Source organism: Dermochelys coriacea, chromosome 1, assembly GCF_009764565.3.
Source record: "Dermochelys coriacea isolate rDerCor1 chromosome 1, rDerCor1.pri.v4, whole genome shotgun sequence".
In the NCBI taxonomy this organism is placed as follows: domain Eukaryota; kingdom Metazoa; phylum Chordata; order Testudines; family Dermochelyidae; genus Dermochelys; species Dermochelys coriacea.
This window is the reverse complement of record NC_050068.2, coordinates 19,409,140-19,430,830: the sequence shown is the minus strand read 5'-3', so window position 1 is coordinate 19,430,830 and position 21,691 is coordinate 19,409,140. Positions and strand designations below refer to the sequence as shown.

The 21,691-nt window shown below is 41.4% G+C and overlaps 1 protein-coding gene across 1 annotated transcript in view; it reads left to right on the top strand.

Annotated features, from left to right (window-relative positions):
* Nucleotides 1–21,691, top strand: part of DLG2 (discs large MAGUK scaffold protein 2) — a 1,500,569-nt gene that overhangs the window by 1,447,976 nt on the left and 30,902 nt on the right.

The following is a 21,691-nucleotide window of genomic DNA, read 5'->3' as shown; positions in this document are numbered from 1 at the left end:
TGTTGTCTCAGTGCAAGGCAATTATTGGACACCTATTGGTATTAGAAATAACTTGTTTACATGAAATTTGTTCAGTATGAGAACTGAATGTTACATTTTCTAAGCTTCCGGGAAACTTGAATAGAGTACACGCAGAACTAAATCATGATTTTCTAGATGGTTTACCTCTTTGAAATGTCCAGAAACAAACAATTTTCCCAATCTCTCATCATAGTTGAGAGATAATCACTTGTCTTTGAAGGAAGGATTAGGTTTTTCAATGGAATTTAGACAGGTGATTTGCTTGATAAAGACAATTTATGTTTTTTTATATTAGAATAAAGAGCACCTCTGTTTTTAATTTTTATCCTTAGAGCAAAATGTTTCTTCTCCATGCAGTGATGTAAAGGGGATATGATCAGAAGGTTTGAGCAAGGAACTAAGAAAGAGGGGTGACTGCTGAGTCCGTATTCACTTCAGTGGGAGATGTATGCATCCAGTTAATGGGGTGATCAGGTTGAAGGTCTGACTCCTGGCTCTCTTACTGTTTCTTGATGTCTCCTTCAGCAAGTTACTTAGAATCATAGAATCATAGAATATCAGGGTTGGAAGGGACCCCAGAAGGTCATCTAGTCCAACCCCCTGCTCAAAGCAGGACCAAGTCCCAGTTAAATCATCCCAGCCAGGGCTTTGTCAAGCCTGACCTTAAAAACCTCTAAGGAAGGAGATTCTACCACCTCCCTAGGTAACGCATTCCAGTGTTTCACCACCCTCTTAGTGAAAAAGTTTTTCCTAATATCCAATCTAAACCTCCCCCATTGCAACTTGAGACCATTACTCCTCGTTCTGTCATCTGCTACCATTGAGAACAGTCTAGAGCCATCCTCTTTGAAACCCCCTTTCAGGTAGTTGAAAGCAGCTATCAAATCCCCCCTCATTCTTCTCTTCTGCAGACTAAACAATCCCAGCTCCCTCAGCCTCTCCTCATAAGTCATGTGCTCTAGACCCCTAATCATTTTCGTTGCCCTTCGTTGTACTCTTTCCAATTTATCCACATCCTTCCTGTAGTGTGGGGCCCAAAACTGGACACAGTACTCCAGATGAGGCCTCACCAGTGTCGAATAGAGGGGAACGATCACGTCCCTCGATCTGCTCGCTATGCCCCTACTTATACATCCCAAAATGCCATTGGCCTTCTTGGCAACAAGGGCACACTGCTGACTCATATCCAGCTTCTCGTCCACTGTCACCCCTAGGTCCTTTTCCGCAGAACTGCTGCCGAGCCATTCGGTCCCTAGTCTGTAGCGGTGCATTGGATTCTTCCATCATAAGTGCAGGGTCCTGCACTTATCCTTGTTGAACCTCATTAGATTTCTTTTGGCCCAATCCTCCAATTTGTCTAGGTCCTTCTGTATCCTATCCCTCCCCTCCAGCGTATCTACCACTCCTCCCAGTTTAGTATCATCCGCAAATTTGCTGAGAGTGCAATCCACACCATCCTCCAGATCATTTATGAAGATATTGAACAAAACGGGCCCCAGGACCGACCCCTGGGGCACTCCACTTGACACCGGCTGCCAACTAGACATGGAGCCATTGATCACTACCCGTTGAGCCCGACAATCTAGCCAGCTTTCTACCCACCTTATAGTGCATTCATCCAGCCCATACTTCCTTAACTTGCTGACAAGAATGCTGTGGGAGACCGTGTCAAAAGCTTTGCTAAAGTCAAGAAACAATACATCCACTGCTTTCCCTTCATCCACAGAACCAGTAATCTCATCATAAAAGGCGATTAGATTAGTCAGGCATGACCTTCCCTTGGTGAATCCATGCTGACTGTTCCTGATCACTTTCCTCTCCTCTAAGTGCTTCAGGATTGATTCTTTGAGGACCTGCTCCATGATTTTTCCAGGGACTGAGGTGAGGCTGACTGGCCTGTAGTTCCCAGGATCCTCCTTCTTCCCTTTTTTAAAGATGGGCACTACATTAGCCTTTTTCCAGTCATCCGGGACTTCCCCCGTTCGCCACAAGTTTTCAAAGATAATGGCCAAGGGCTCTGCAATCACAGCCGCCAATTCCTTCAGCACTCTCGGATGCAATTCGTCCGGCCCCATGGACTTGTGCACGTCCAGCTTTTCTAAATAGTCCCTAACCACCTCTATCTCTACAGAGGGCTGGCCATCTCTTCCCCATTTTGTGTTGCCCAGCACAGCAGTCTGGGAGCTGACCTTGTTAGTGAAAACAGAAGCAAAAAAAGCATTGAGTACATTAGCTTTTTCCACATCCTCTGTCACTAGCTTGCCTCCCTCATTCAGTAAGGGGCCCACACTTTCCTTGGCTTTCTTCTTGTTGCCAACATACCTGAAGAAACCCTTCTTGTTACTCTTGACATCTCTTGCTAGCTGCAGCTCCAGGTGCGATTTGGCCCTCCTGATATCTTTCCTACATGCCCGAGCAATATTTTTATACTCTTCCCTGGTCATATGTCCAACCTTCCACTTCTTGTAAGCTTCTTTTTTATGTTTAAGATCCGCTAGGATTTCACCATTAAGCCAAGCTGGTCGCCTGCCATATTTACTATTCTTTCGACTCATCGGGATGGTTTGTCCCTGTAACCTCAACAGGGATTCCTTGAAATACAGCCAGCTCTCCTGGACTCCCTTCCCTTTCATGTTAGTCCCCCAGGGGATCCTGGCCATCTGTTCCCTGAGGGAGTCAAAGTCTGCTTTCCTGAAGTCCAGGGTCCGTATCCTGCTGCTTACCTTTCTTCCCTGCGTCAGGATCCTGAACTCAACCAACTCATGGTCACTGCCTCCCAGATTCCCATCCACTTTTGCTTCCCCCACTAATTCTACCCGGTTTGTGAGCAGCAGGTCAAGAAAAGCGCTCCCCCTAGTTGGCTCCCCTAGCACTTGCACCAGGAAATTGTCCCCTACGCTTTCCAAAAACTTCCTGGATTGTCTATGCACCGCTGTATTGCTCTCCCAGCAGATATCAGGAAAATTAAAGTCACCCATGAGAATCAGGGCATGCGATCTAGTAGCTTCCGTGAGTTGCCGGAAGAAAGCCTCATCCACCTCATCCCCCTGGTCCGGTGGTCTATAGCAGACTCCCACCATGACATCACTCTTGTTGCACACACTTCTAAACTTAATCCAGAGACACTCAGGTTTTTCCACAGTTTCGTACCGGAGCTCTGAGCAGTCATACTGCTCCCTTACATACAGTGCTACTCCCCCACCTTTTCTGCCCTGCCTGTCCTTCCTGAACAGTTTATAACCATCCATGACTGTACTCCAGTCATGTGAGTTATCCCACCAAGTCTCTGTTATTCCAATCACGTCATAATTCCTTGACATCACCAGGACCTCCAGTTCTCCCTGCTTGTTTCCAAGGCTTTGTGCATTTGTATATAAGCACTTGAGATAACCTGTTGATCGCCCCTCATTCCCAGTATGAGGCAGGAGCCCTCCCCTCTCAGACATTCCTGCCTGTGCTTCCTCCCGGTATCCCGCTTTCCCACTTACCTCAGGGCTTTGGTCTCCTTCCCCCGGTGAACCTAGTTTAAAGCCCTCCTCACTAGGTTAGCCAGCCTGCTGGCAAAGATGTTCTTCCCTCTCTTCGTAAGATGGAGCCCGTCTCTGCCCAGCACTCCTCCTTCATGGAACACCATCCCATGGTCAAAGAATCCAAAGCCTTCTCTCCGACACCACCTGCGTAGCCATTCGTTGACCTCCACGATTCGACGGTCCCTACCCAGGCCTTTTCCTTCCACGGGGAGGATGGACGAGAACACCACTTGCGCCTCCAACTCCTTTATCCTTCTTCCCAGAGCCACGTAGTCCGCAGTGATCCGCTCAAGGTCATTCTTGGCAGTATCATTGGTGCCCACGTGGAGAAGCAGGAAGGGGTAGCGATCCGAGGGCTTGATGAGTCTCGGCAGTCTCTCCGTCACATCACGAATCTTAGCCCCTGGCAAGCAGCAGACTTCTCGGTTTTCCCGGTCAGGGCGGCAGATAGATGACTCAGTCCCCCGGAGGAGAGAGTCCCCGACCACCACCACCCGCCTTCTCCTCTTGGGAGTGGTGGTCGTGGAACCCCCAACCTCAGGACATCGCATCTCATGCCTCCCAACCAGCGGGGTCTCCTTCTGCTTTCTCCCCCCAGACATATCATCTGGTCCACTCTCCGCAATGGTACCTGTGGAGAGAACATGAAAGCGGTTAGTTACCTGTGTCTGTGTTACTGGAACCCGGACATTCCGCTTACCTCTTCTGGAGGTCACATGTTGCCAAGCTTCTTCACTGGCCTCTTGGCTCCTCTGTGCAACCTGCTCTATATCTTTAGAGCTTTGTGCCCCTAGAAGGCTATCCTGAGTTTGGTCCAGAAAATCCTCAGTCTCTCGTATACAACGCAGGGTCGTTACCTGTTGCTCCAGACCTTCAATCTTCTCTTCCAATATGGAGACCAGCTTGCACTTTGTACAGACAAAGTCGCTTCTGTCCTGTGGAAGAAAGACAAATATGGCACATCCAGTGCAGGTCACAATAGCTGAACCCCCCCCTTCCATATCACCTACCTACTATGAGCTTCCTCAGAGACGTTGGCAAGATGTAAGCCTCACTGGGCTCACTCCAGGCGAACTCCCAGGCAAACTCCTGCTGTGAGCTGCTCTGCTGTCCCCGCTGGTTCGCTGCCGCTCAGCTGGTTCGCGAGGCTCTGGCTATTTTCAAACAGCCAGGCTTCCCTGACGCAAACACACAGACACCCTAATGCCCGCCCCCTGCAGGCTAGCAGCCAATCAGACACTCACTCAGGCTCTCTCCCTGCCCTCCCAGCAAACACACGCTCGGATACTTCCTCAGCAAGCAAACACACACACTCGGATACTTACCAGTCCCAGGCAAACTCCTGCTGTGAGCTGCTCTGCTGTCCCCGCTGCTCCGCTGGTTCGCTGCCGCTCAGCTGGTTCGCGAGGCTCTGGCTATTTTCTTTAGAAAACTTAACCTAGGAGCAGATGAAGGCATTGTTCTAAGGCATAATGCCTCTGAACCTGTTAATCAGTCTGTGTTGCTTCCTCCCATCTTCTCAGGTGCTCAGCCTCATAGGACGTATTATTGAAACCTAGAACTGTTGTTTTCATTTGTAAATATAATAATGATCAAAGAGAGCCTCTAAGTAGTTTCTCCTGAGAGTGATGGACTAATAGCATTGACTTCATAATAAGGAGTCGCATGCAACCAGAACCTTCAGTATCTGTGCCACAAAACTCCTGGCCAGAAACTACCAGAGACTAATTACGAGCATGTTTAGCTTTTTTAAAAGATGTAGCAGGCATCCTAGTCCATGCTGGTGAAGGGTCATGGGCCTCTCAGTGCCCCACCCAAACACCCACTCACCTGCCCTCTTCCTCACTAGCACATGGTTTTCACTTGCTCAGTACACAGGAACATGAAGTGAAAGTGACAAGGGGTTACATGCCTCTCCCCTTCTACCACCTTCTTAGAGTGATCAAACACATTGGTGAGTAAAGTAAATATTTAGGAGCTCAGATTGCACCTTGATGGGTGTGTAATATAAATGCTTAACTAGATCAGGTTAGGTGGAAACATCTGAAAACACACAGAGCCATGTACTTTCCTCAATGCAATTATGATGTCAATGAGAATATTACCACTTCTGCAGAGGCAATGCATGGCTCTTCACTCCCTATATTTGTATAGCTAGAGATACAAAATTTCCAGACAACAAACACCCATTCTACTTAGGAAAAGAGCGTTGAATAGGAAATGGTTCTGCATGTTAACTAATTCACATGTATTTTAATGAGTTGAGGTATGTTTTCAGAATTGTTTTATGAGTCACTATTTTGCTTTAAGTATGCTGACTTCAGAATGATTGCAATGTGCTTTGATGTAGCTTTTGAGTGAGCATCTGCAAATAATGTACGGGCATCGTTCTTACAAACCCTTTGTTCCTACACCTGCATTGCTAATTGGCATAAAACCTACTCTAAAAGTCGTGTGGTATAGTTTTTCAGCAGACATTCATATTCCATTGACATTTAGCTACCCCTCTAGAATTACTAGAAGACTACAAAGTGAGTGGGAGCCCGTGGCAGCAAAGTTCAGAGCCCAGGTCAACAGACTTTGGCTTGTGGGACTCGTGCTACCACACTAAAAATAGCTGTGTAGACATTGTAGCTCAGGGAAGGGGGTGGGCTTTAGAGGCCAAGCTCCAACCTGAGCCCCACCATCTACACAGCTATTTTTTTAGCACAGTAGCGCAAGCCCAAATCTGTTGACCTGGGCTCTGAGATTCACTGCCGTGGGCTGCCACATGCTGTGTAGATGTACTCTCAGAGGTCAGCTGCCCTGCTAGAAGCCCTCTTTAAAATAGTATGTCCTGGAATTATCTTCAGGATTTTTCTGCTCCACCCTTGATGTCTACAATAGTCTTTTTGTTAGCCCTGTGCAAATGTTAGCCCTCTGCATTTTTTTCAACTGAAAAAATTTGGCAAATTTGACACAAATTTGCAAAATGTTTCAGTTGATCCAAGTCTGCTTTTTTTTTTCTTTTAAGTTTAGGCTGACAAATGTCACCTAGCTCTAGCCCTAAGTGCAACAATTCAAAAGAAGCTCAGGTCAGCTACGTTCTCTCTGGGCACACACCTGCCTGTTGCTTCTTCCGTTTCAGCCCTGCTGTTGGTGAACTCCTTTCCGCAAGGCCTGGGAAAAGGTATGCATTATCAAAACCAAGAGTGAAATTGAGGAACCACAAAGCGATGTCAAATGCACAGAAACAGAGATAAAAATATTATTGAGTCCATTCTAATAACAGGTTTTTTAAGGGGTTACTTTTGACAATATTAGATAGAAACTCTTCAGGTGGAAGTGTGATTTTTTTTCTTCAAGTTAACAGTGTCCCTTTAAATAATATAGTTGGCCTCATTTGCAATCTATCTGCAAGTCTCAGCAAAAAGGCCATTCAACACTGCAACTAAACTACTCCTTCCCATGTAGAAGTGTGGTCTTCTAGGGCAGGCTTTAGACACATTGTTGAGGCAATGTTGGGAAGCCTGCCCTTACTGTAGCCTATGGTGAACATGGCCTGTGAATAAACAAAGGTACCTTTCTAAGAAGCATTAAATTTACTCAAATTACTTTATTTTAAAAGGTAGAAGAACACCCTGCTTCAGGAAAGCATCAAGGATAGCACTTAAAAACATGCCTAAGTTCCATATATGTCAACGGGACTTAAATGTGTGCTTTAAATCAATTACATACCTAAGTGCTGTCCTGAATAGGAATCTCCGTGGGTGGATTTAAGCATGTTCTCATGTGATTTCCTGAATCTGAGCCTAATTGTATGACCCCAGCATATTCCACCTCTGTCCTCATTATACAGGTATTTGTCCGACATTTTTATGTCCAAATTAACCATGTTAGGAGGCCAAAGGGGAAAATCAGTGACCAAAATCCCTTTTGTAGAACTGTAAAGTAGGTTACTTTTTTCTCCTCTCTTGGCAATCATGATGTTGAATGAAGCCCTCTTCCTCTATGTCTGATATCAACATCAAGAGCATCAACATCAAGCAATGCTGCCAGTGTGAGGAAAAAGCAAGAGTAGGATGGTGTTAACAAGGTTGCTTACCCCTCCATGGGCCGGGGGCCTGGGCCTAGACAAACTTGATGTACTGCAGAGGCACACCTGAGAGAGTTCAGCTGTTCCCTCATCCAGGGTAGCAGGAAACTACAGAGAATGGGAGAAGCTCAGGAGGCTCTGTCTAGAGAAACTGCAATGATTGAGAGAGGCTCCTGCAGGGAAGAGCCGGGACCAGAGCAGTCGCGCCAACTAGAAAGGGCTGGAGTAAATGGCTAAAGCAGGAAAGCCCTGAGACACCAGGGGAGTTTGGGGCTCTGCCCAGCTGGAGGGAAGATTTGTGTGTTTATTTTAAATTTAAATTTAAATTAAAACTTGAAATTAATAACCAGATCCTAAGGAGGACTGTTGTTATTGGACTTGTAAAAGGCTCTTCTTCGAGTTAACTGAGGAACTGAGCGGTCAATTGTAGGGCTGTCCTGAGGCCTTCAGGGGTAGCCTGGTGACAGATGGGAATTGGGCTTCATAATTTACTGTAATGTCATAGCTGTTCCAGCAAGACTATGTAAACTGTAGTGGTTGCCTGTTTCTCCGTTAATGACATCACGATGCTGTTTTTGGCAGAAACTTAGCAGCGTTTCTCTGTTTTCCATTTATCCGCATGTGCACGCTGTGTGTGCAGTGTGACGGGTCCACTGATTGAAAAAAATAATAATAAAAATAAACAACAAAAAACAAATAACCCAGGCTTTTCACAGAAGTTAAACTTGCTAGGGAAACCTCTCACTGATTGACTTTTCAAATATCAGTGCTTTGACAGAAGCCTGAAAGAGTGGATGGAGATAATAAGAAGCAAAGTGCAGAGCAGAGATCTTGGCTGCACTGGGATTTCTGACTAATGTTCTAACTAGCTGGTGTAAGCCAGTGGTGAAGTTGACTCTAGGACTCTGGCTCTGAGTAACTCTAAGCTTTGTCCTGAGCCCATTCATTGCCTCTTGCTTCCACCTCTCCTCCCTTGCCCTGCTCCTTTGGGCTCTCTCATTGCTTTGGCAAGGATTAGAGAGACTGCTGACATCAACACTCTAGCCTGTTGTTTTGCTGAAGTAATGAAATGAAATGTGGGTGATGGAATAGCAGTCAGCCACAACAATTTCAATGCCTAGTCTCTTATCATTCCAGGGTATCTCAAAGCACTTTACACAGTTGTACAATCATTTAATAATACATTCTGCTTGGCCAAGCTTGCAGCTGAAAGTAAAGGAAGACCTGAGTCTTCCGTTTCAATGTACACCTCTGACATCTCTAGGGAATCGGCATGACTAAAAGAGACTCATGTTAATAATGAAATAGTTCTGTGAACCTTAAAGGGATACTGTCAGGTCAAATTTGGGCCCAAATGAATGTTTTGAAAATACAGGCTCTTACTGAACATAAGACCAATAGAAATATTTTCATGCATTTAAAAAAAATGGAAACTTGTTTATTATTGTTATTTGAAAAGAACTGTTCTCAGGGAAGGTTTTCAATCCAAATAGGGCTCCATTGTATTAATGCATGGAACAGGGGAAAGCATAAATGATATGAAACAAAATTCAACATATGAGTATGTGGGGAAGTTGAAAGAAATGCAAAAAAAACACAACAGAATGGACTTGATCCACATAGGGAAGAACTATTCTGCATACAGGCAGCTTGTAAGATTAAACAGTCAGAGGCCAACTTCAGTGTGGAACTCAAATCATTTCTGCACCCTTATAGATATATATATGCATTCTTATCTAGTCTTTACAGTTTCTGCAGCAGTTTAATCACATGATGGTTAATTGCAGGATGTCGTACTGTTGCTCAGATCGTACACTATATTATTAACCTGTTTTTCTATAAGATACAGATGTGTAGCATTTTTCAATATTGCTTACTACTCTGCGTATGACAGAGAGAGAGTTCATTAAAGTCATTTAATAAAATATATCTTTATATGGGGAGCTGAAGATTAATTATAACATACAATTATATTGAAAATTTGCTGGCCATATTTAGAACACCTAAATTCACAGCTCAGTTATCATCCTAGTTAGCTGCCTCTTCTCCTAAACCGCACCTAAGGAAGTTTGAGCTAAATTTAACTATATGTTCGTGCAAATTTTATAGCTTGCTACCTCATATCCTGAATTAAACCAAAGGCTGTGGTATGCACAGATAAATTAACTTAATATTAATTGGCTCATATTCTCAACTGCATCTAATGAAATCTGTGCCACTGATTGAAAAGAAAATGCATGGTACGTAGAGTAGTATTTAAGTCAAGGTATTTAAAATAGCCACTAATTAGTTTGGTTTTGGTGGGAGGCCCTCCAGAGCAGTGGACTTCAGAGTTACTACCTCATTGGGATGAATAGTGCAGGTCATATTTCTCAGTGCTGTTGTTTCAGGCTGCCGACTCAGGCAAGTGTCACTGCATCATTTATTCTCAGGCCATGTTTGGAAACTTTCAGGAACATAGCAGTTTCCACCCAAGATCAAGTTCAAACCCAAGATCCATCTAGTGCATTAGCCTGTCTCAGACAGTGGCTAATACCACATGTTTCAGAGGAAGGTGTAAGAACCCTACACTAGGGAGATGTGGGATAACAACACCCACACACACACATATTTCTGACCCTGATCTCTAATAGTTAAAAATTGGCTTAAACCCTTAAGCCTTTTGATCACACCCATGAAGTCTAAAAATACAAATGTTTTAAATGAAAGCTGAGAGATGAGAATCTGACCTGATTCCCTGACTCCAGGAGCCCGGTACTTGTCATGTTCCTGTCATGCCTATTAACCTAGCCTTGTGTGCGTAACTTAATTTCTTCCTAATTTAATTGCTTAATCATGCAACTTTAATTTATGCTTGAATGGAATTATACTTACCTTCTTTACACTGGATGGATCAAAGTTTGAGTCCACTGACAGTCTTTGAATGTGCAGTAAGGTATTCTTAACCTGATGCTTATAGTCCTAAGGTCTCTCTTTACTCAACACTCCAAAAAGGTAGCATAATAAGGTTCCTTATGTAAATCATTCTCTATACACAATAGGCCTGTTTCTGCACTGCCTATCACTGTTGTTTACATCTGTGTAAGGTGAGTGCCCAAGTGTAGTGGTAGTAAATGATTAACACCAGGTGCAAGGCTGGGGAGAAGCAGGTTCTGTGTAAAAGCACACGACTAATAACATGTTGTCCAGTGGATCAGATTAACTGAAAATATTGAAAATCAGTGCCGTAAACTTCACTTGCAAGTCTAAGGAACAATCAATATTCAGTTGCAAATCAATGCTTTTCTGATCATCAGGAATCATGAAAAAGAGATAGAAAATTTCTTTTCATCTTAAATTTAGTTTGGTTTTGGTCAGATGTTTTCCTAACAGATACTGCAAGATATATGAAGTGCCATGAGCACACACAAGCGAGCAGAATGCCAATGCTTTCTCATTATATGCACACAAATTTAACTGCTGGTGCTTTGTGACAAAGCAGACTCATTGCTCATCATTATGGAATTACAGGGAGACATCTCCATGGTGCACCCAAGCGTAGAATGCCACTAAAAAGCCATCTACTTACTTCCCTTGAAATGAATTATCCAATCTGCTTGGCACAATATTGCCAAAACAAAAATCAAATTTTTAATAATGCCAATTAAATTTTGTAGCAGTAGAGAGCACCATAAAAAAGAGAACTACACGGTGACCATATTACTTAGTGCAGTGACTCAGATAGTCTAACTCGGAGCTTGAGCTGGAATGAAGCCCAAGTTCGTGACGGCTGTATGGGTAGTTAATTACAGAATCTCAGGCCTTTTTCTGCTCCAGTTTCTAGTAGGTCATCTAGTTCTTTCCTCTCCCGCTCTCCCTTTCAAGTGCAGTGTTATTCCTCAGAGTATTTATTATTAGTAGATTTGTTTTAAATGTGCAAAGTGATTCTAGATTTCTCCACTTCCTTTGGGGGAGACTATTCCACATTCTAATTGATTTCACTGTCAAGAATTTTTTTCTTGTATTGAGTCTAAATTTCCCCTTTCTTTATTTCATCCCATTACTCTTCATTGCTGTTACCACACTGAATAAATCCTTTCCATCTTTGTTGTTCACATCCTTCAAATAGTTGTAAGATGATGTCCTACGTTGCTTGTCACTTAGCCAAGTTATGAATATTTAGGTCCTGGTAATGCAAACACTTATGCAGTGTGAGCAACTTTATATAGATGAATAGTCCTATTGAACTCAATGGGGTGCTCACCTGTGTAAAGTTAAGTGCTTGAGTGTTTGCAGGATCAGGGGACTTAGCTTTTAAATCTTCTCTCATACACCAGCCTCTCCATCCCCCTAATAATTTTTGTTGTTTTTCACTTAATTGCCTGCAATTTCTTAATAATGTGGTGCCCAGACCAAATACTCCATGTCAGGCACAGTTGCTCCAGAACTGTTCAGAGAGCAGTCACGTCATGTCCTTGGTGATGTGGGATTCCTTTGCATGTCATCCAAAATAGCACTGGTCCTGTTTTTGCTAGGTAGAATATCACAAATTCGCATCTAATTTGCTGTTCCAGATTTTTCTCTCTGCTTGTTTATTTCTGGTTAGGATTATTTCTCCCTAAATGTATGAATTTGCATTTTTCCAAGTCAAATCTCCCAACCATATTGCTTACTGTAATTTCCTTTCTCTTATTTCTCTGTCCATCCTGTAACCTTGTAACACCTCTCAAGTTAGTGGTGTCTATAAATTTCATCAGCCTGTTCCTTTATCACCATCAAAGACGCACAGTCTACTGAGGATTGTTACGCCAGCCAGAGTGACCACAGTTGATAGCATCACAGCAGGAATCATAGAATGAAGTTCCCAGATCTGGCTCAGTCCTGCGAATCCAGAAATCTCTAGAGCAGCCCTGCAGGTGATGCTAGAATTCTTCGAGGGGGTCAACAAGCATGCGGACAAAGGGGATCCAGTGGATATAGTGTATTTAGTTTTCAGAAAGCCTTTGACAAGGTCCCCTCACCAAAGGCTCTTAAGCAAAATAAGCAGTCATGGGATAAGAGGGAAGGTTCTCTCATGAATTGGTAACTGGTTAAAAGATAAGAAACAAAGAGTAAGAATAAATGGTCAGTTTTCATAATGGAGAGAGGCAAATAGTGGTGTCCCCCAGGGATCTGTACTGGGCCCAGTCCTATTTAACATATTCATAAACAATCTGGAAAAAGGGGTAAACAATGAGATGGCAAATTTGCAGATGATACAAAATTACTCAAGATAGTTAAGTACCAGGCAGACTGTGAAGAACTACAAAAGGATCTCTCAAAACTGGGTGACTGGGCAACAAAATGGCAGATGAAATTTAATGTTGATAAATGCAAAGTAATGCACATTAGAAAACATAATCCTAACTATACATATACAATGATGGGGTCTAAATTAGCTGTTACCACTCAAGAAAGAGATCTTGGAGTCATTGTGAATAGTTCTCTGAAATCATCCACTCATGCAGCAGCAGTCAAAAAAGTGAACAGAATGTTGGGAATCATCAAGAAAGGGATAGATAAGAGAGAAAATATCACGTTGCCTCTATATAAATCCATGGTACACCGACACCTAGAATACTGCGTGCAGATGCGGTCGCCCCATCTCAAAAAAATATATTGGAATTGGAAAAGGTTCAGCAAAGGGCAACAAAAATTATTAGGGATATAGAACAACTTCCGTATGAGGAGAGATTAATAAGACTGGGACTTTTCAACTTGGAAAAGAGGTGAATAAACGGGGATATGATAGAGGTCTATAAAATCATGAGTGGTATAGAGAAAGTAAATAAGGAAGTGTTATTTACTCCTTCTCATAATATAAGAACAAGGGGCCACCAAATGAAATTAATAGGTAGCAGATTTAAAACAAACACAAGAAAGTATTTTTTCACGAAACGCACTGTCAACTTCTGGAACTCCTTGCCAGAGGGTGGTGTGAAGACCTTTACTATAACGGGGTTCAAAAGGGAGTTAGATAGATTCATGGAAGATAGGTCCATCAATGGCTATTAGCCAGGATGGGGAGGAATGGTGTCCCTAGCCTCTGTTTGCCAGAAGCTGGGATTGGATGACAGGGGATGGATCACTTGATGATAACCTGTCTGTTCATTCCCTTTGGGGCACCTGCCATTGGCCACTGTCAGAGGACAGGATACAGAGCTTGATGGACTTTTGGTCTGACCCAATATGGCCGTTCTTCTTTCTTATGATGCCATTTAGGGTCAAGGCATGCACCACTTTTCACATCAATAGAGAGTTTGAGAGCACGATGTACTGTGGTGCATTTGTCCATCCTGACAACACAGCTGAAGAGCATTCAGTGATGCTTTTGAATTCAGTGAGTGACTGGAGAAAGGCCAGACTTCTGCGACATAATGGCATTTCACACAAAGTCAAACCACTTTATGCTCAGGATTTGGTGCTAAGGGCGCCTATAAAACAGTCTTTTAACATTCCCATCATGAAACCAGACGGTTCTTCCTGCTTATCAACACATCCATATTTTTAAACTCTGTCCTTTAGGTGTGTTCTTTTAATTAAAAACTTCAATGTTTCCTTCATAACTTAAAAAAAAAGTACTTCTGGTTTTAAGTAATGTATAAAGGGTGTTTTTCTATGTGCAGTGAACTATAATTATACCAAGATTTCATCCCATGGAGTTGCATGCCTGTGTAAATAAGAACATAACAGAATGGGGACTGTCCACTTCATTGCACTGAATACAGCATGTATGATTACCTGCCTTGTGAGCAGGTGGTGAATGTGTGCATTTGGTTCAAGAAGCTCATGACTCTCAGAGACCAAGTACGGGCTCTGGAGACCAAAGTGGCTGAACTAGAGCTAAGGGAGACAGAGAGGTACATAGATCAGACTTTCCAGGACACAACAGAGCAGTCCCACCCACCTCCAGTCTGAGAGCTGCTGTGCTGTTGAGGAGGATGAAAGTCTCAGGGAAGGAGAACATCAAAGTGGAGATGTTGTCATGGTCTCCAGATGATGTCATGGTCTCCTCTAGCGCTGACGATGCCTCTCTGGGTGAGGGAACTCCTGTTATTAGATAGAGACAAGTAATAGTAATGAGGGATTGGATCATTAGAAATACAGGTAGCTGGGTTTGCAATGACCAGGAGAACCGCATGGTGAATTGCCTGTCAGGTGCAAAGGTAGAAGATCTCTTCATAGAATCATAGAAGATTAGGTTTGGAAGAAACCTCAGGAGGTCATCTAGTCCAACCCCCAGCTCAAAGCAGGACCAACCTCAACTAAATCATCCTAGCCAGGGCTTTGTCAAGCCGGGCCTCAGATGCCTCTAAGGATGGAGATTCCACTACCTCCCTAAGTAACCCATTCCAGTGCTTCACCACCCTCCTAGTGAAATAGTTTTTCCTAATATCCAACCTAGACCTCCCCCACTGCAACTTGAGACCATTGCTTCTTGTTTTGTCCTCTGCCACCACTGAGAACAGCTGAGCTCCATCCTCTTTGAGAACAGCTGAGCTCCATCCATCCTCAACCTCCATCCTCCCCCTTCCGGTAGTTGAAAGCTGCTATCTCTTGAGACATCTAGACAGGCTAATGCTGGGGAGGAGCCAGTGGTCATGGTACACGAAGGTACCAATGACACAGAGAAGGATAGGAGAGAGGTTCTGGAGGCCAAATTTAGGCTGCTAGGTAAGAGATTGAAATCCAGAACCTCCATAGTAGCATTCTCTGAGATGCTTCCAGTTCTATGCCCCACTTAGACAAGCAGAACTGCAGGGTCTCAATGCATGGATGAGACAGTGGTGCAGGGAGGAAGGGTTTAGATTTATTAGGAGCTGGGGAACTTTTTGGGAAAGGAGGAGCCTATACAGGAAGAATGGGCTCCACGTAAACCAAAATGGAACCAGATTGCTGGCATGTAAAATTAAAAATGTCATAGAGGAGTTTTTAAACCAAGGGCGAAAGACAACAGGTGTGGGAGAGCACACGGTTCAGACAGAGACATCCCTTAGGGGAGGATCTATTAATGGGGATTCTCTATATCCCAGTAAGGAGGAGAGGATGGAAGGTGATAAAGTACAGTTAGGATCTGATCAGAAACAGTCAAATGAAAGAGTCCCATTTAATTACATCACATAATGGCAGATAGCTAAAAAGTGAGAAATTTTGTAAGTGCTTATATGCAAATGCTAGAAGTCTAAATACTTAGATTAGTGAACTTGAGTGCCTGGTATTAAATGAGGATATTGATACAATAGGCATCACAGAAACTTAATGGAATGATGGTAATCAATGGAACACAGTAATACCAGGGTACAAAATGTATAGGAATGACAGAATAGGTTGTGCAGATGTGGAAGTTGCACTATGTGTGAAAGAAAGCATTAGTCAAATATAGTAAAAATCTTAAATGACCCAAACTGTGCCATAGACTCTCTATGGATAGAAATTCCATGCTTCAATATAAGAATATAGCAGTAGGGATATACTACCCACCACCTGATCAGGACAGTGATAGTGACTGTGAAATGCACAGGGGAGGTTAGAGAGGCTATAAAACTAGAAAACTCAATAATAATAATGGGGGATTTCAACTATCCCCATATTGACTGGGTAAATGTCACCTCAGGACAGAATGCAGAGATAAAGTTTCTTGACACCTTAAATGACTGCTTCTTGGAGCAGCTAGTACTGGAACCCACAAGAGGAGAGGCAATTCTTGATATGGTCCTAAGTGGAGCACAGGATCTCGTCCAAGAGGTAAATATAGCTGAACCGCTTGCAACAGCGACCATAATATAATTAAGTTTAACGTTGTGGGGGAACACCAAAGAAGCCCACTGCAGTAGTATTTAACTTCAGAAAGGAAAACTACACAAACATGAGGAAGCTAGTTAAACAGAAGTTTAAAAGTACAGTCCCAAAAATGAAATGCCTGCATACTGCATGGAAAATTTTTAAAATTTATAATAATAGAGGCTCAAATTAAATGTTTACCCCAAACATAGAGGACCAAAAAATACCATCATGGCTAAACAACAAAGTAGAAGAAGTGGTTAGAGACAAATAGGCACCCTTTAAAAATTGGAAATTAAATCCCACTGAGGAAAATAGAAAGGATAAACTCTAGCAAGTCAAGTGTAAAAGTATAATTAGGCAGGCCAAAAAGGAATTTGAAGACTAACTAGCCAATGACTCAAAAACTAGCAGCAAAAATATTAAGTACATCAGAAGCTAGAAGCCTGCTAAACAATCAGTGGGGCCACCGGATGATCAAGCTGCTAAAGGAGTATTCAAGAAAGATAAGGCCATTGCAATGAATTCACTGCAGAGGCTGTGAGGGAGATTCAGCACCTGGCAAAATGGGGCACTGGCTTCTAGGAGCTACCTATAGTATCAATAATAAATAAGAATAACATCACCCATCCCAGCAAAATCCAAGGGAACACTACCTCCAGTCTGGTACTTTGCCCTTTATCACTACAATTTCTTTTTGAGTCTTCAGCCAATTTTCAGTCCATAAGGCAGTGTTCACATCTAAACCAATGGGTGAATTTTAAGAGTAAATTTTTGTGAGATACTAAATCACATGCTGAAATCTAAATATACAACACCTGTGGCAGTGACTTCATTCACTCATTTTGTAAATGAATCCAAACTTGCCAAGTTGACTGGCAAGATTTGTCCTTTTAAAACCCATATTGCTTATAACTCATGATTTAGTTAGCCTGTAGATTTTTGGTGATTTTTTTTGGTGCCTGTTCTATTTCATTAGGGATTAAAATTAGGTTTCCTGGATAGTAAGTGGCATTAAAAGTTTTATCGGTTGATTTGTCACTAAACAAATGTTCATAGAAATATTTATAAATGTTAAAAATAGAAACAAAAATATAGATTTCTAAGTAGTAAACAAAACTTACCCTCATCTGGTGAAACTGAGCAGCAGGGGGTATTTTTATCTGGCTTGTACTTCTTCATTGTGTTCCCAATTTCCAAATCTCTAGGTTCACAGGGAAACCAGGCTGGCAAATTTACCTTGATCTGAGCCTGCTCTAACCAAAATTCAATTTTAGGCTTCGTCTACGCTATCAAATTATGTCGGTATGACTATGTTGCTCAGAGATGTGTAAAATTGAATCTGTGTCTCCCAGAGCCAGGACTACTGTTTGAGCCATAGGACCCTGTAAAATGAGTGTAATAATGCTCGCATCTCTGGGGGATTTCCTGAGACTTAATGTTTGCAAAGCAGTTTCAGATTGTCAGGGAAAGGCAAACCATTGTTATAACATGGTGGGAAAAGGTGAAATTAATTATGTGTTCCAACTCTAAAAGCCACTGATACCAATGTGACTTTTCAGTGCTCTGGGAGCTATCAGGTTGGTTGAATGAACTAGCTGAAGAAAACATTTTGAATTTGCTAGGAAGCCACAATGGCTTTTCAGGCATGTCTTTAAAAGAAAGCTTTTCCCATCTACAAAACTACCCTGAAAAAGATAGAGAAGTTAGACTCCATCAAGACCGTCTCTCTCATTCCAATACAGTATAGATACATTACATAGAGAATACGGAATCAAACTCACTAGCAAAGACACCTGAATTCAAGAGTGATTTAGTTGAGTAGTGGGAAGGGTTTTTCTAAAACAGGATGATCTCTCTTAATATACAATTGTCAGAGTAATGTCCTGCTGGATTTTGCAATGCTTATCACCAACTACTAAGTTAAGAATTAGATGTTTTGTTTAGCTTTACATGAATGTGTTACAATAATTTGTAAATAACATGTTTCACTGCTCCTTATAGAGAGAAACACATTGATTATAGAAACGTTATTGACACACAAAAAAACAGGGAAATTCTTTAAGGCCAAAAAAACTATAGTATTATCCTGGTACAGTTATTTGAATATCTGTCACAACATGGAAGGTATTAAATCCAGTACTATGCAACTGGACACACAATGGGCATTTGGTTAAGGGAGAGTGGATAGCAGGATAGCACATTTGTTATACTGATGTCTTTTCTTGGAGCCAGAAAACAAGGTTTATGCCTAATTAATATCATATTAGGAATTTTAAGCCAGGAAATTTGTGAACCCCATACTTTCTTTCTCTTTGAAAAAGAGAATATTTCTAATAATTTAATATGCTAAGAAAAATGATCTTCTGGCTGTCCCATGCTATATTGCATAAGAAGTAAAAAAATAACAACACTTTTCTGGTTAAAATGTACTTGTTGCAGTTTTTGCTATAGATTGCTTGAGGGGAATAATTTTCATAGAGAGGATATCTTTTATAAATGTGAACTAGAATGGTGATTCGTCTTAATGTTTCTATGAACCACAGCATATTTATATACCAATTTGATAACCTTCTCTTCAATTCCAAACTGAAAAGGCATTTGGCAATGAAATGACTATAATTTTAAACCACTTTGGTTTTTGAAGTATTATTGCATATATAATTTTTTCCTTTAAAAGTATATTATTATGTCAAACTCGGATTAATCATGACAAACAACATTTTCATAACCCAGGAAATGTTAACATATTACATTCCTTGCTTTGGAAAGATAAAAGAAGTGATCACAGAAAACACATTTTAATTTCCATTCTACCCTGCAGGCCATTTAAGTGATGTAATTTGCATGTTGACCCCGTTTTCACCCACAAATTACTGTAATCTGTCATGTTCATATTTTTAGTCCCTGGCTTTGTTTCATGTTTGAATTGTTTTGACTTTGCATGCTGTCTGTATTACTTGTGCATGACATCTACATTAATTTCAAGTTGAATGTTTGAAAGATATTCATGGCTCATTTATTCTACATGTGTATTTTTTTCTTTTGTTTTCAGTTACTAAAGTTTAAATATGCTTGAAATGTAAAAGTGGCATGAAACTTTTGTGACACAAGTAAAATACCTGTTTTCATAGGTTTTTTAAGTGTTAAATTTTTTGACTTCACATCTTTTAAAAATCTGTCGTATTCTAGAACACCTTCTATGCTGTTAACATAACAAATTATATTATCAGCCGCTGACCTTATTTAATTGTATATTTAGGACCAAATCCTGGTTCCTTTATTCATGCAAACAGTCCCAAAGAAATTGGATTAATAGCTTAAGTGAGATGAGAAGAAATTGGCTCTGAATGCCTAATGCCTATATCCTGCTATGATTTAATATAATGTGATGAAGCCTTACAGCTGTCTACAAAAATAACACCTTTTTCACACAAAATGCCCACTCACCTAAGTATTAATTCGTCATATGCAGAGTTTTGGCAGGATATGCAGCTGAATTTGCTCAGAAATATTGTACAGCAGCAGAATTCATTTACTAGATTATATAAAACTGAAACCTCACACATTTCAAAATTAAGGGGGGGAAATAAAACTTTTATTATGGAATTTGAAACAGCTGCCAAAAATAAATATGTATTTTTAATTGGCACAGAGTTGAACGTGCATGTCTACTGAAAGTGAATCTATGGACCTCTTTGATTTCTCCTTTACAGCCTACTCTTTTCTAGACAGTGAATTAATTCTGGGCAGAATTTACTATGATTAAAGATCAGTGGTCTGATCTTGAGATATACTGAGCCACTCACAATTGCCATTGACTTCAATTTGAGTGGCAGGTGCTCAGCACTTCTCAGGTGACATGCCCTGGAGAGGGCTGAACCAAAACCCCAGATCCAAGCAACCCTGAAATTTGGATGGGAGGGGAGGAAGAATTCAGAATCCAGGACCATAATTGGATCCAAATGTTGTAAATGGATCCTATCATTATAATGGGCTAAACCAAAACTCTTTATTGGAACAACCCCAAGCTTTGGAGTTTCAAAATCTGGATCTGAAGTTTGTGGCTTGAGCCCATCTGTAATAAAACTGATCAGTCTTCAAGACATTATGTCCTTTAACCTGCAATCCTATTGAAAATCATTTCTGATTCTTTTCAACCACTTGGTTTTGACTGGTTTGAGTCACTACAGTTCTCTCCACTTTTACAAACTAGTTGTTTTGTCAGCATGAGTGTGACAACAATTAGACATCCCTGTTTTTGCCCCATGCCTTTTCTCCTTCACAGTCATTCAATGACAAGCGTAAAAAGAACTTCATCTTTTCACGAAAATTCCCATTCTACAAGAGCAAGGAGCAGAGTGAGCAGGAAACAAGTGATCCAGAACGTAAGTAACCTCTTGGAGATGATGTCACATGCAGCACAAAAATGGATGACACGCATGACACCAGTACCCCACACATCTAGGCATACAAATATCAAAGGCAGGCAGGTGAGGTATTACTACTGTGACCAATGTATGATTGCAGTCTGGATCCAGCTGGTGCTCCCTTCCCTTGAAACATTATTTTCAGAGTAAGATAAAGCAGTGACCTTGGCTTCTGGCTGGAAGAGTTCAATGTATAAATTTTTTCCCTTTTTCGTAAATGTTGCTGATTATTTTTGTTGTTTTAAATCCAGTTCTTTCCTAGATAAAATGTTCGAATCCAGAACTGACCCAAACTGATGTAAAATCAATTTCTCCTAAATTATTACATTAATTTTATTTTTGGTTTAAAACCCCCCACAAACATTCCAGAATCATTTTTGTGTCTACTACTTTTTGGACTTAATCTAGATGGTTCTAATCTCCTTGTTGATTACCATTGATCACTTTGTTGAGTGTTTTAATCCTGAACTGAAAACCACACCCAGTGACTTTTTCTATTTCTAATCAGTTTTCTTCTAATTTTAAACAGTAAAGTTAAAGCAATGATAATCCTCTTAATAGAATCTGGTCACTCACTGCATGCCTACATTATATATTCTGAGTATCCAGAATAATGTAATGTATATGCTGATATTATATCAGAAGAAATGTAGCTTTTTTCCCCTCTCCCTTAATATTCTTTCCCTGAAAATTGATCTGCTAAGGATTCTTTGGGTTTTTTTGGTTTTGGTTTTCTTTAACTGTAGCAGCAGAGAGTACATAATGGTCACTGTCTTTTTCATTGGGGAACATTACTGTGGAATGTGGGTTTAAAGTTGTTTCAGAAAGAGAAAGCA